Raw genomic sequence first — 15491 nt, forward strand, 5'->3', positions numbered from 1 at the left:
GAGGAGCTGGCACAGCGTCCCAGGAGGACAGATTCATCTTTCTCCTCCCACCTTGAGAAAACACAACCTAAAAATCTTTGGTATTCTTTCCAGAAGGAAGCAACAAGGAAGTAATTCATCTGCAGCCTCAGGTGACAGGCACGGATCTGGAGGCCCTCTCTCCTTTGACTCTGGTGAGGGCAGTCCCTTGGGAAGGCAGGGATCCTTTTCCTGAGAGATGGATAAAGGTAGAAGAAATGAAATGGAGAGGTAATGTGGTGACCAGGAGGCTTGGTGGCCGGGGATGAGGGTGCATCAGGAATGAGAGTTGAGACATTAGGAAAGATGATAAAATGGACACAATTTACAAAATGAAAAGGTACAGGTATGGAAGGCTTCCAAGAGACTGGCGAGAAAACTCAAATAAACACTGTGCACTTTCATTTTATCAATGCCTCTACAAAAGTCTCCTATTATTCCATTTGATCAGTGTTGGAGAATAGTGACTTCCTGCTTAGTCAACCTGGGGAAAGGCTGAACTTTGGAGGGCCCCTGTTACTTAATATTCTTTGCAGGTGTTACTAATCTAGCCTTATTTTTTTTTATATTTTTGCTGTAGGTCAGCAGTTCTGAATTGGAGAGGGCCAGGCATAACAGAATTGCTTGGGAAATATTTTCAAAATATACTTGCCCAATACATCAACAAGAGAATGGATAACCAAATTGTGACATGTACACATACCCACAATATGTAATTCCATTTATATGAAGTTTGAGAACTAGCAAAAGTAATGCATGACGGTAGAAGTCAGCCTGGAGGGGTGATATTAACTGACAAGTCACAGAAGGGAAATTCCTTTGGTGACGGACATTTTCTTTGATTTTATTTATTTATTTATTTATTTATTTTCCTTTTTCTCCTCAAAGCCCCCTGGTACATAGTTGTATATTCTTAGTTGTGGGTCCTTCTAATTGCAGCACGTGGGACGCTGCCTCAGCGTGGTTTGATGAGCAGTGCCATGTCCGCACCCAGGATTGGAACCAACGAAACACTGGGCCACCTGCAGTGGAGCGTGCGAACTTTACCACTCGGCCACGGGGCCAGCCCCCATGTGATGGACATTTTCTGTGTCTTGATCTGGGTGGTAGTCTTGTGGATGTATCCATATGTATGCTGGATGTACACTTAAGATTTGTGCTTTTTATTGAAAGTGAATTATATCTCAATAAAATGCTGTCCAAAAATATTATACACATACACACTCATATATACACCAACCGAAGTCTCTACTCTAGACCCAGAGAATAAGATGAATAAAAAATAGTGAGGAGGGATGCAGAAAGGATGTGTATTTTGCAAAAGTTCCCCATTTCTCCTTCCCTCCATTACCATAAACTGCCAAATATCCTTTCAGGAATTAGAATTAGGCTGGGGATAAAAACAAAAAAATACGTATCTGACTTTTAAATGTGTCGAAGGCCCCTGAAGATCATCTGAGTTTTCCTAAGACTGTCTACTTTCCAGTTTGCTTTGATGGGGAGAACTTGTTTTGTTTGCTTTCAGTGATTTCAATGTTTTTGAAGGTATAGAAAGAAATGAACGAGAAGAACATATTGGGGGTGGGAGGAACCATGGAGGCCCACGAGATTCTGCTTGGCATCCTGTATTTATAGTTGGAATCAGGCTTTGAACAAGTTGAAATCTTTTGAGGGGACATTTAATACTGACAAGTTCCTAAACATACAAACCTTTAAAGGTGCAGTGATGTGTTTGGGGCCTGTCCCATCAACCAAACTCTTGGGCCCTCTGACGCATGTTAAGGAGACGTGAGTACGACGCAGACTTAGGGAACGGGCTGCTTTTTTTATTTTTTGAAAGAAGCTTGTGACATCCTGGCTTTATCTCTTAGCTTCCTCCATAGATATGCCATCTGCCTGGAGGAATATACCTTCCTCCAAATTCAGACCTAGGAAAAACCTCAGAGATGAAGGAATTCAACCAAGCTCTGACCTCTATGTCACACTCCACTTAAACTCAGGCCTACGGGTGAAGTGGCTTTCTCAGGGTCACAGGGTTGGTCAGAGACAGAACCAGAATTCTGTGTCTGCATGCAAGTCCTTTGCTCCTTCTACACCACAAGGGCCTCAGCATGCTGTGCTCACAGTTTGGTATCATGGTGGCTTCAGCGCACAATACACAAATGCCACTTCCTTTCCTCTAAGACTCTAAGAGGCCTCCCATCTCACAGGAAAGAACAGGAGTTTAGGTTTTACCTTGAGAGCCTGCAGCTATTTCCGTGTCTTTAATCTTAATCCTGTTTTGGTCAAAATTCAGAAATTAAGAGTTTGCATTTTGGGGCCAGACAGACTACAGTCCATTATTATATTTTCCTAGCTGTGTGACCCTTGGTGAGACAGGTAATTGCTTCACGCCTCACTTTCCTCACCTAGGAAATGCGGACAGGAACACAGGAGCACAGAGTGCTTGCCAGGCTTCCGGGAGCACAGTAAGGCACTCCCTAATTTTCTTTGGAAATTCAGCAAGTCCATATTGAAGCTATCCAGCTATTTCGTAGAAAGTTTGAGAAACTGATCTTAATTCCCTTCAGCGTTTTCCTTCCATCCCTTTGAGGTCTTCTCTACTTCTTTATAGTTCTGGAGATCGGCAAATGCTCAGAGAAGTCAGTCCCCACAAATTTGTACACGATGGGTACGAAAAGCTTTGCTCTTTCATTTCCCATTTTCTTCCCCAAGAGATCCAGAATTTTAGTATCAGTTGTGGGACAGTGAAGTAATACAGAACAATATCTTCTGTGACAAAGACTTCAAGGATCCTTTTCAAGCTAACAAAGGTTGAAAGGGCTGGGCCTGAGTCCTGGTAAGATAACAGACTCCGAAGACATGTTTTTAGCAATGCAAAGGACCACAGAAATGTAGGCAAACCCTTTAATTTTACAGCTACAGAAGCCAAGGCTTTTGGGGGCTGGCATACCCCTCAGTCATCCAGTCGGTCACCAGCAGGGCAGGGCAGGGCCTAAAACATAGGTTCCCTCTCCTGGCTCAGTGCTTTTTCCATCATACCAGCTGCGTCTCATTAACTCCACCTCTGAAAGTACTAAGGAAGTTCCCTCCCAGTGCCTACCGAGGCAGGGTGGGGCGGTTCTGTGGCATGGAAAGAACCTGGAAAACCACATAGTCCCAGCATAAAGTGCGTTTGCGATTCCGGGAGGGGGGAGGGATGGTGAGATGAAGACACCAGGTCCGGTACCCTGAGGTTCCGGGTGTCCTGGAGGGAGAACTCTTGAGATAACCTGCTCCGTGAAGCCACCTTACTTTGTCCTGGTCTGTCTTCCCCTGTGCAGCGGCTGCATAGGGACGTCCTTCTCGGAGGAGTCCCCGAAATAAGATGGGCTATCCTCGCTCTAGATCGGAGCGGGCGAGTTCCTCCCGCTGCCCCGCCACTGCGGTTTGCGGAGGTCTAGGTGGGATTTTCCCTTCTTCCTGCCTTCCGCCCCCGCCGGAGCGGCGCTAGGTTGGGTTGGCTGCGGTCTCCTGTCCTTCTCCCCTCCCACGCCTCTTACTCTATAGGGAGTTTCATCCCGTCCTCCGTCCTCAGCCTTCACCTTGGAAAACAGTTTCCCAAGCGTCCACATTAAAAGTGCGCGACTTCTCGAGGCCTGCAGAAGGAGCTCCTGCAGCCCGGCATTCCTCGGATTCCAGCGCTGTGACGTCCCCAAGGCCGGCGCGCCTCCCGCCGGGGACCTCCGGCTCCACGCGCAGCCGCTCCCCCCGCCCCGGCGCGCTCCCGGCCGCGCGCGCGCCCCCCGCCGCATTCCTCCCCGCCCCCGGCCGCGCGCCCCGCGCGCCCCGCGCTCCCTCCGCCTCCCGGCCCCCCGCGCCGCCGAGCCCGGCCGGGGGTGGGGGAGCCGCGGCCGCCGGCGCCTGCTCCGTCCCCTCCCACTCGCACGGCCCCTTCGTCCCTCCTCTCCCGGCTGCTCGCATTTCCTGCCGCTCTGGCTCTCCCGGCCCCTAAAAGTTCTTCCCAACTTTCTCTCCCCCGAGCGGGCGCAGGCAGCGGGCTGGCTGCTGCGCTCCTCCTCGCTCAGCTGCCTGCCCTCCTGGCTTAGGTCCTCGGGGAGCGGCAGACCCCAAGTGGCCGCTGCCGGTCCTTCCCCTCCCACCTCGCCCAGCCTCCTCGCCTCGGCCCCCTCCGGCGGGATAGCCCCTGTTTAGGTGGTTCTCCTTTCTCCTCCTCCGTGCGCCCCTGCGCCGACTCTCGCGCCGGGATCGCGGAGGAAACCTCCCTCCCCTTTCGCCTCCTCCGGCTTCTTCCCTCGCCCCTCCTCCGCCAGCCACTGGAATCAATTCCTTGGGGAATTGGGGCGCCGCGGCCGCCGCGGAGGGCAGCCTTTCCGCGCGGGACCCCAGGCACTGACGGGGCCATGTAAGCAGGTAAGCGCCGTCTGGGGCGGGGGAGTCGGGCCCGAGGTTGGGGGCCGCCTCGCGCTCCGGGCGCCTTGCCGATGGCTTGGGCAAACGCTGGCAGCGCCAGCTTGCAGTCGGCGGCCCGGGACGCCTGGCAGGGCAGCGGGGGCGCGAGGTGGCCCGGCCGCAGGAGTTGGAAGTCGCGGTGGGAGCCGCTCGCGGTGAGGCGCACGGCTCGTCTGGGGCGTGAAGGTGGAAGGCGAGCGTTGTCTGGAGAGTTTGCGGTTAAACCGGCCCCCTCGCCCCCTGCTCCCCATTCCCTTCTGCTTTTTGGGAACGAGAGAGGGCCTGGAAGGGGCAGCTGGAGATAGCCAAGGCGCTGGGGGCAGGACGATGAAAGGAACGACACTGCCGGCTCTCCAGCGGGAGAGGGTCTCACTTCCGGACCCTCCTCTGCCCCCCAAGGGGACAGGATCTCGGGAGGGAGAGGAGTTTGCATGCCCTCCCACTAGGCCCCAGCCGGGCCACAAAACTCCTGGGCTTCTCGGCTGCCACTTGGGTGGTCGGGCTGGCTCATAGGGAAAACCTGTGGCCACATAATTTCAGAACAGGTCTCCACCGCCAACCTTCCAAGTTCTGAGTATTAACAAGTTCTGAGACTGTTATTGATACACACTCTCCCCTTTCTCCCTGGCATGACCCCTACATCTGGGTTTTGCCTATTTGTAAGTGGGTTTTATGCCTTTTTGAGGGAGCAGTGAGGTAGCGCCCCCGCTGCCTCCCGTTCCCCTCCATCCACTTCCTTCAGTTCCTGTCAGCCCCATCCCCAACCCCACCTACAATTTAAGGAGATTGTGGGGTTTCGGCTTCAGTCTGTCCAGGGACTGGCTGTTGGAGGCTCTTTGTGAAGGTGAGGAATCTCTAGATTGCAGGCTGCATATACGGTTACAGGATTTCCACCCATGTGTTAATTTTTTAAAATGGATTAGTTCACTCATTCATTCAACAAACCTAGTATTGAGCTTCTCCTGCGTGCTAGGAACAGGGACTGCAGAGATGCTAAAACAAGATCCAGCTGCAGCCCCTTGGAAGAAACGCACAGGCTGATCGGGAATTACAGTGTGGTGAGAGAGGGGTTCCGTGACAGCCGGGGAAGGCTTGGTCCTGGAGGTGAGGGGGTGAGGTGCGCCGCTGAGCTTATTTATAGGGTTGAGGTGCTGCTCATCTGGAGCAGTGATCAGGAGAGTGCAGTCCAGTAGAGGAAACAGCTTGTGCAAAGTAAGAGTCGTCCAAAAAGTGAGTCCAAAAGGATCATACCTAACTCCCAACCAGCGGGGTTTACGGTCAGGTTGCTGCAGTGTTGCAGAGATAGCATTATTGAAAAATTCTTTTACTATCAGAAATTAAACTGGAAGCGTGTTGGCCACTTACGGTAATGAAGTAGCTTGCAGAGGAGTACAAGTCTCTCTTTGTGGACACACCTCCATGCCCGTTGCTGATTCTACAAAAAGGAGCAGTTGTGCGACCATCTAAACTTTAATTGGCACTAATTGGCCTGTGCCTGGTTTCATTAGAATGGTATTGGTTCCCTTTTAAAGAGCCGCTTGGTGGCAATAGGGGATAATACTGCAGCCTTACAGAACCTTGTATTCAAGTCACTTTATCTTTTGGTGTTGGGGTTAAAAGCTTGTGCCGTAGAAATGATAGCCTTAATGAGTGGGAGCTGAACAGCGTGATGCTCTTTTGCCTAATCTGAATGGGTGGCCATGATGTGCAGAATGAGTACGTGTTATGTGTCACTGTGTCCCTTATAGGATTCTCTGCTTTTGAAAGTCATTATTGCTTCAGCATAGTTGTAAGGGCTACTTTTCCTTCCTCTGAAACTTTATAAAAACGGAATATGTTCAAGTAGGTTGTTGTAACTTAATGGTCCAAGATTTAGCAATCCTGCCTTCAGAGTTCCTTGTAGAGCGGGAGCATTCTGTACATGGTTTGTCTTTCAAGGGCGCCTCTTCACCGGGCTGAAGCGGCATTGTAGTATTCTTCATAGGGGCTGAGTCCTGGCTGAGATGACAGAGGTCCAGCTTTCAGTGACCTCAGTGCATCAGAGTGGGAAGAGCACTCCGGCTTCCTACAGTTTTGGGTGTTTAGCCAAGCCCCTGCAGAAACACCTTCTCTTATCTCAAGAACAGCCCCTTGACAGGACTTTTCCTGAAGGCATAGGACCTGCATGAGAGAAAGGGCTGAAGAGCAGCTCTTTCTTGCTAATCCAGGTACCTGCCCGGCTTCCATCGTTGGCTTAAACACAAAGTTGTTAGTAACCCTTCAATGATTCAGGCTTTTGCGTACTGTGGGGCACGGACAGCTATCATGGAAAGAACAGTTAGACTAGTTTATTATGGACGAACCCAAAGAATTCAGAGAAAAATCAGAATTTTTAGGGAATTCTTATGTGTCTGGAACGGATGGGCCACGGTCCAAGAACTATGAGGATTTTTTTTTCCCCCAGGGACACAAATGTGAACCCTTTGATTGCACATTGTAGCCCACTGGGTTCCATAATCTTGTCCTTTTCCCCTGCAATCCTGCATTCGAACTTCTTTACTTAGTCATCAAGTACTGTGTATTTTTTGAACTGGTACTAAGCCTCAGAGCAGTGCTACACGCTTTGTGAGAGAGAAGATGAAATCGTTAGCCGGTTCTTGTTGCTTGCGCTGATTAGAAAAGAAGGAGGAAAAACAAGTTTTGGTGGAGAGGAGATTAAAATTAATGTCTGAAATAAGACTTTGTGACCTCTCCTTTCTGGTTTAATTACCCTTGCCCAGTCTGAGCCCCACGGAGGTCTTGTTGAGTGGTCCAAGGGGTGTGTGGGGCAAGTTCTGCAGCTTTTCCTGGCCGTCAGTGTGCTGGAGCAGGGGATCCAGGGTTGGGAGTTTGAAATATAGCTAGGTTTGAATTCCAGCTCTGCCATCTTTTAGCTGTGGGATGTTGGAGGAACTTAGCAGCCTTTCAGAGTCTCAATTTCTTCATCAACAAGATGGGGCCAGTGGTGTTTAACTTGCCGGGATATTATTTGTGGAGAATTCAGTGTAATGCCGTCTGTTCCTGTCCTAACACAGTGCCTCGTGCAGGGTAGGTGCTGGGTCAAAGATGGCTATTTATATGTTCCAGGAGTTCTATGTGGCCATGAATGTACTCTTTGTGTGTGTCATTTTTTTTCCAGCAGCCTGAATTCACGTGCGAGCCAACATACACATAAAGCTTTGTCTTTGACTTTTTTTTTTTTTTGGTCTGTTGGCTCAAAGCAAACATGTTGGCTGGCAGCTGGCGTGTGGCCCCCATATAGGAGGAGGTTGAGAGTTGCACGACCAGGCAGGAGGATAGTTTGGGGAGGGAAAGCCACTTAGAGAAGAGCAGAGAAGAGGATCCTTCTCCCTGTACACTACTTACTGTGAGAAGGGTCCAGTGCTAAGGGTCCTTGTATTTCTAATGTTGAAATCCAGTGAATGAAACGATGTTGGAATAAATCTGCCTGCCTTTAGCAAAAAGGCAGAAGGTAGTTGATCTTCACAAATGAGTGTCTTTGCATCCTTCGTTTCCCTCTTTGAAGTCCAAATATAGAGTCAACTGCTACACCTCTGGTGTAATGCCAGCCTCAGGTGGCTTGAACTTTAATATTGCCTTTCATCTGAGAAGCCTAAGGTATTTGACAAACATTAACGCATTGATCTTCCTATCACCCTCCCAGCAGGAGGGAATGTTAGAAGAAAGAAGCTCCTAAAATGTCAGTAGGGCAGGTGTAGTATGTGTTCTGGAAGCAGAATGGATTGTTGTAGCCAAGAATGGTTAAATCCTGCATGCCGGATTGCGTGCGGGCCAAGAGGTCGTGAGAGGACCCCTTTGAGGGGTCGCGGGAGAAAGCTTAGGGAAAATGCGGATCTGGCGGGGATTTCTGCAGTGAGAGGAAATCCACATTGCCCAGACCAGCCATGCCTTTGCCGTACATTGCATGCACGCTGATTATGAAAATAAGTACTCTGAATTATTTATAATTCTGAATGAAAGGATATGATGCAATGCTTGTGCATGAGGACTTAGCGTAGCTGAGGATGAAAGGTAATAGTGACTAAGTACCTTTTTGTGGGATAAGGGTGGTTATGTGTCTAAGTTGGATTATAAATGGCGTATTAACATTGTTTTAATTTCCTTTCCCTTTTTCCTGTTGGTTCTATGTTCCTTGGCTTGGTTTTGTTTCACTCTCCTGTCAAGCTTTTGTTTGACTTGCTTTGTGGGCCTTGCTATTGGAAAAAACATATTGTGGCCATTCTTAGATCAATCTTGTGTGTGAAATATGATATGTGGGTGATTTAGCTCAGTTCCTTGGGGGACTATATTAGGCCCAGCTCAAGGGTTTCGTCCTGAGCCTGGTCAGTTAGCTGATCCAGAAGTCTGTTGCATATCCAGAGGTCATGTAATCCTAGGGACCCATCCCATAAATGCTTAATGCAGGTCAACAGGGAGGTGTCTGGTGAGAAAATGTGAAGGGGATTGGCTGGTGGTGTGGCATCCTCTGAGAAACAGAATATCCTCTTCACGTTTGTGATGTTTGCGATTTTACTGTTGATTAGACTCCTAAATTTGGAAGCTTTACTGTGTGGGCCGCTGACTGGATCTGCTTTGCCTTGCAAGTTTTTAGCTCACAGGGAAAAATCACCCATTGTTGAAAATTAGCTAAAGTTCTTGATGCTTATCTTTGTGCAAAGTGTAGCCTTTCCTAACACTTAATTTCTTTGGAAGTCCATCTCCTGGGACTTCTTTCTTTCACACTCCATTCCCCTCAGTAATTGGGGCATTAGCTAAGGCAGTAGATCTCAAACTCCAGGGAGCATCAGATCACCTGGAGGGCTTGTTAAAACAGAGATTGCTATTCCCCAGGCTCACCCCAGCTTGATTCAGGTCTGGGGTGGGGCCTGAGAATTTGCATTTCTAAGGAGCTCCCAGGTGATGCTAATGCTCCTGGTCCTTGATCAACTGCATTTTGAGAATCAGAGAGTTAAGGAATCTCCTGTTGGTCCATCTACCCCTGTATTCAGGCTTGGTGTGGTAGTCAGTTGTTTTTGTCCGTGTTGGTTTGAATGATTCTGTTCTTGGTTGTTTGAGAGCTCTGGAGAGGCTGAGAGACCCTCCCTGGTCATTTATCCCTAGCCAGGCCCGTGGAGAGCGTATCCAATCCAGACCCTTCCACTTGGTTCCAAACAGTTTGGTTTATCTGGTACTTCTCTCTGTCTGGGTAACTGATACACGTGGCAAATTCGACCTGTCTCAAATTGAACTCACTACTTTCTTGCCACAAAATCTGCTGCTTCTGCATTTCCTGTCTTAGCCAGTGACACTGCCATCTGTTGAGTTAGCTGCTGAAGCCAGGCTCTTGCAGTTTTCTTTAGCATGTCACTCTTTCTTAGCACCCTCCACCCCCTACCCTCCAGCCCCACGAGCAAGCCCATCCAGTCCTTAGATCCTTTTGAGTTTGCATCTCTAAAATATCTTCAGTTTGCTCCCTTCCCTCCCTCCATCCTCACTGCCCTAGAGATTGTTCAAGAGCTTCAAAGGCTGTCTTTCATGTATTCTTCATCTACTTTTTCAAAGAATTTTTAAAAACACAAATCTGGTTTTATGCTATTTAAAGTTTTCTTTTGCTTCTTATTACCTGTAGGATAAGGCATCTTTACCCCTGACTCCCTTCCCGTTCCCCGTCTTCCACTCTTTCTCTCTCTAAGCGAGAGCCCTAACACTTGGTGGTGGTGGACTCCCCTCCCTTTGTTACATTCCAACCCAGCGTGACCTCTCCCCTTGCTGCCAGCTTAGCCCTACGCATTCAGCTTCGCCTTCCTGCCCCTCCTTCCCTCTCCAGTTAGGCATTCCTTACGTCATAGTCCCAGAGCACTTCGCGCTTTCCTAGACTGGTGACGTCTGTCTCACCATTTGATATATGTTTACCCCCCTGTCTCCTCTATTAAGTTATAAGCCTTTCCTAGCAGGATTCATGTTTCGCTTGATTCAGAATCTCCACCCCACATGGAGGTTGCATAGCATTAGCCATGTCTTACATTTATTGGTGCTGACCCCATCCCACTGTTCTCAGCACTTCAGATGATTTTATTAAAATCTTTCAGCAACCCGATGAAGTAGGTACTCTTATTGTCGCTATTTTGCAGCGAATGAAATGGAGTTGATTTTTTAAAGTGTTTATAGAATCAGTGAATGAATGCATTTCTGAAATGCTGACCTGAGGGACTAGAGCCCAGCCTGGTTTGGAATTTACTATTTATTCCCTAATAGGAGATGTGGTGCTCTGGGGAAATTACATCATATTAATGATATATGTGATTTTAAAAATTAAGCAGATATCAGTGCTATTTATTACACACATGTTGTGTGTTCATTTGAGGAGATGAATCCTCCCTACATTATTTTATGAAGCTACTGATACTCTGCTTCTTAATATTGTTTTGCTTTACTTGGATACTTTCAAAAATGTGTCCATTTTCCCCCTCATTTTTCAAACCTAGGAAACCTTGCAGATCAGGGGAGTATAAATATCACAGAATGGTTCATAAGTAGGAACATTTGGGCATTAGGGCATAAAACTTGCAGGTTTAGAAATATTGACTAGAATATGCTTAATTTCCTTTCTATGCATTATTTTCTTTTATACTTTATATTAAAGAGGAAAAGACAGAATCACGCATCATTCAACCTCTGAGTTACTAGTTTTTAAAATGAGAGACAGGGAGAGAGAGACCCTCTGTGACACCACGTCATGGCAGCTTTGCCAACTTGCCCTTAACCAAGATGTCCTGTTCGACATCTAGAAAGATAATAAGCAGCAATGATATCATTGATGTTATCCCTAAATCACAAGATTGGCTCCCGCCATTATTTTAGTTCTCGAGTACAAGGGATGAAGGCAGATTTCATGGTAATGAAAGTGAGTTTGTTATGAATTACATCTACACACTATCCACCCTTCAGCTTAGTATTTCAAGTTCTCCGCAGATAACCTCCAGTGGCCCTCTCATTTCTTCAGATTTATGTCCCGCTATTCCCCTGGGTTCTGCCAAGCTGCAGCTGTTCCTCAACAGACCCAGTCATTTTCCACCTAAGTTCATGCTGTTTCCTCGCCCAGAATCCCAGCACTCAGCATTGCCTGTCAAAAGCGTCTCTTGAGGCCCACCTCAAATGCTGCTTCTCTGGGCAGCCTCCCCCCATCTCGCTCCCTGGACGGGCCCTCCTGCCACTTTGCTCCTGGCATTTACTTCTTTGTGCTTTGTGTGCTAGTTACCTGCCTCATCCCCCTCATTAGCCTGTCGGCAGCCTGGGAGCTGCCACCTGCCTTACTCCTCTCCGTTTCCCTCCCAGCGCTCGCTCAGCAGACTGTCCCTTCTCTTGCGCTGCTGGTTCATTCAGGTCTGCCTCCTCCTTGTCTCAGGAATGCCCCCCCGAGGCTGAGGCTGCCCCTTCTCCCTTCGTTTTGATGGTCACTGCTATCTCAGCATCTCTTGGTCACCTGTCTCACTGCTGTCACCTGTCCCACGGATGCACTCCAGAGACCAGACCACTCTCTCTACACTAGAGTCTTGTTTTAAACACATCTGATATTTTCACTCTCCTGCTTGACATTTTTCTTGCCACTTTATATTGTTAAGAGATACATATGTCTCTAGTAAAAGTATAAGGAAATGCCGGAAGGATAAACACCAGATCTGGCGGGGGGGGCGGTGGGGGTGGAGGTGAGGATAGAGATGTGGTGTTGGTTTATTTCCTCATATGGGTGGTGGCAACATGTATGTTTACTATATTCTCCCATAGGTCTAAAATATTTCTTTTAAAAAACACAACCAGTTGCCCACGATTCAATGCAGACTCCCCAGCCCAGCCTTCAAGGCTGTGCATCACAGCTCTTGTTTCCACCTAACCAGCCTCGGCTGACCTCTCTTGGGTCCTCGTCCTCCTTCTCCAAACATTTCTCACGGTTGAAACACTGTGGCTTTGAATTCCTTTTCACATCTGGCCACGTAATAATCTCCTCCTCTGTTCTTTAATTTCTAGTATGATTTTTATGACTTCTTAGGCGTATTGACTGGCATCCCCTTTTTATCACTGGGGACAGTTCATTGTCACCTGACCTGTTCATTGTCACCTGACCTGTCGTCTTGTGGTACTTGACCTGTCCTTTGCCATCATGCATCGCCTGATATTATCGTTGCTTCATCCATCTCCACAAATTGTGAGCTCTTTGAGGACATGTTTTGTGGTTTATTTATCTTTGGGTTCTTGGCACCTGCTGCAGAGTAGATTTTCAATAACGTTTTGGGGACTTGTTGAGTAGTAGGTGTAGGATTAATGTTTTTAATTGAAGTAATTTTTTTTATGTGTGTCCCAAAAAACTTTAAAGCAAATTGAAGGGAATATCTCTTGGGCTCAATATCTGAAATTTAGACTGCAAATCTAATGGATTTACATGCAGATTTTCTAATTCAAACTTAAGATTTGTTTAGAAATCATTCTTCTGCTATTATCATTTACCTTATGGTTATGGGTGATGGTTTGATCTTTTTGGGTCTTTTTTTTTTTTTTAAGATTTTATTTTTCCTTTTTCTTCCCAAAGACCCCCAGTACATAGTTGTGTATTTTTAGTTGTGGGTCCTTCTAGTTGTGGCATGTGGGATGCCGCCTCAGCATGATTTGATGAGCGGTGCCATGTCCGCGCCCAGGATCCGAACCAGTGAAACCCTGGGCCGCCGAAGGGGAGCGCGCGAACTTAACCATTCAGCCAGGGGGCTGGCCCCTGGTTTGTTTTTGTTCCCCCACATCCTTCACCATGGAGTGTGTTGATGGTTTCTGTAGTAGTGTCCTAGGGTGTGTGTGAGTCCAGGTCTGGAAGTAGATCTGGGCTGTGAAGTGGTCCCACTTGTTGTTAGGGTGACTTCTGCCATCAACACTATTTGCTCTGGGACGGAGACGCAACACGTCCATTTGGAGGAGAGGCAGCAGAGTTTATTTTTGTGGCAGACGTGTCCCGCTGCAGAGCTATAATAACTGTAATGAAGGAGGATTATGCTGTATTATGTTTATGAAGGGTGTACTAGTCTGTTACCAGGGTCAGTGGTGACAGCTCAAGCCAACAATTAGGTTTCATTAAAGACTCCAGCAGGCAATTAGCATTTGCTTCTGCCAATGAAATCCTGTGATCTATTAAGCATATTCTTTTTTATTATACATTTTGTAAAATGTGTTTAGATGATGAAGCTACACATTCTTTTAGACGTATACAAGTCTCCAAATTATCATTTGAAAAATGGGGCTGAGTTTCAGACTCCCTGTGTTTAAACCCATGGGTGATACTAACTAACGTTCTGCGTGGGTTGTGCTGTTTTAAAATTGGTACATTTTGAAAAGATCAGGTACATTCTTTTATTCAAAGGTAAGAAATGGTTATGGAATGTTATATAATTATGTGACTTATGAGGGGAAAAAAGTGTGACTGACATGAGACAAATTAAAACTCCAAAATAATGAAATGACACCTACCGATCTTAATTATATTCTTTAGAAAATTATTGTTTTACTTCAGTGGCATCTAAAAATAAAGGCTGGAAAGGATGATTTGTGCTGTGCTTCTGCCGAGCAGCTGTTTGGTTGTTTTCAAAATGAGGCTTATTTTCCAAGTGCTGCGTTAGGTACAAGTGTGTAATTTCATGTGCCTGCATCCTTATGAATGTCTTCAGCATTTCAGCTTTGCCTGTAAATATGAAGTGATGTTTACACTTACTAAGCTATTCAAAGAAGTTTTCTCCTTCCTTCCTTCTTTCCTACTCCAGTGCCTTCTCCTCCCTTCTTTCTCCCTTTCTCCTTCCCTCCCTTCCTTCCTTTATAATAAACCTTCGTTTGGAGAGTTCTGATAGCTTCTGATTCTGTATATGTATTTAAAGTTGATATTTATCAGGGATTATAAAAGGAGAAGTGTACAGTGGCAGCCCATCAGGCCAGACATTCAGGGCAAACATCTGTAATGGATGTCTCTTTCCGTGGGATAATTAGATGGTCTCCCCGTTGTTTGATTCTCAATTTGTATTATTTTTTCTCATTTGTAGACTGATAAAATGATAATAATGACTGAGCATAGCAGTTTGAATCTGTGTACATGGGCGTATTAAAGACTCCAAGAAGTCTTACAGTCAACGACAGTGTGTCAAAGCCGAATTCATTTTAGTAAGGAATTATTTTTTATTTTCTCTTTTTGAGGAAGATTAGCCCTGAGCTAACATCTGCCGCCAATCCTCCTCTTTTTTGCTGAGGAAGACTGGCCCTGAGCTAACATCCGTGCCCGTCTTCCTCTGCTTTATATGTGGGATGCCTGCTAGAGCCTGGCTTGATAAGTGGTGTGTAGGTCCACACCTGGGATCTGAACTGTTGAACCCCGGGCCACTGAAGCAGTACGTGCGAACTTAACCACTGCACCCCCCGGCAGGCCCCCTTATTGTTTTTTTTTTTTTGAAGAAGATTAGCCCTCAGCTAACTACTGCCAGTCCTCCTCTTTTTGCTGAGGAAGCCTGGCTCTGAGCTAACATCCGTGCCCATCTTCCTCTAGTTTATACGTGGGACGCCTACCGCAGCATGGCTGCCAAGCAGTGCCATGTCTGCACCCGGGATCCGAACCAGTGAACCCCGGGCCGCCGAGAAGCGGAACGTGCGAACTTAACCGCTGAGCCACCGGGCCGGCCCCCCCTTATTGTTTTTTTTTAAATTTGATTTTATGGAAGATATGTAATCTCAAGGGACACTAATATTACGTAGAATACTTTCTAGAAGAAGCTTTGTTTAGAAGGTCTCTGGAGGGGCCGGTCCCGTGGCTGAGTGGTTAAGTTGGTGCGCTCCGCTTCGGCGGCCTAGGGTTTCGTCGGTTCAGATCCTGGGCACGGACATGGCACCGCTCATCAAGCCATCCTGAAGCCACATCCCGCATACCACAACTAGAAGGACCCACAACTAAAAATAGACAGCTATGTACTGGCGGACTTTGGGGA

The 15491-nt window shown here is 47.3% G+C and overlaps 1 protein-coding gene across 2 annotated transcripts in view; it reads left to right on the forward strand.

Annotated features, from left to right (window-relative positions):
• The first annotated feature begins 3839 nt into the window (after positions 1–3839).
• The window catches only part of PTPN14 (protein tyrosine phosphatase non-receptor type 14), a 173985-nt gene continuing 162333 nt past the window's right edge, over positions 3840–15491 (forward strand). Inside the window, exon 1 of one of the 2 annotated variants that reach the window (XM_070591273.1) lies at positions 3840–4431. The gene's annotated coding sequence lies outside the window, so the exon portion shown is untranslated. The remainder of the gene's footprint in view (positions 4432–15491) is intronic. The other variant, XM_070591274.1, reaches the window with a different exon arrangement.

This window comes from Equus przewalskii, chromosome 23, assembly GCF_037783145.1.
Source record: "Equus przewalskii isolate Varuska chromosome 23, EquPr2, whole genome shotgun sequence".
Classification (NCBI taxonomy): Eukaryota; Metazoa; Chordata; class Mammalia; order Perissodactyla; family Equidae; genus Equus; species Equus przewalskii.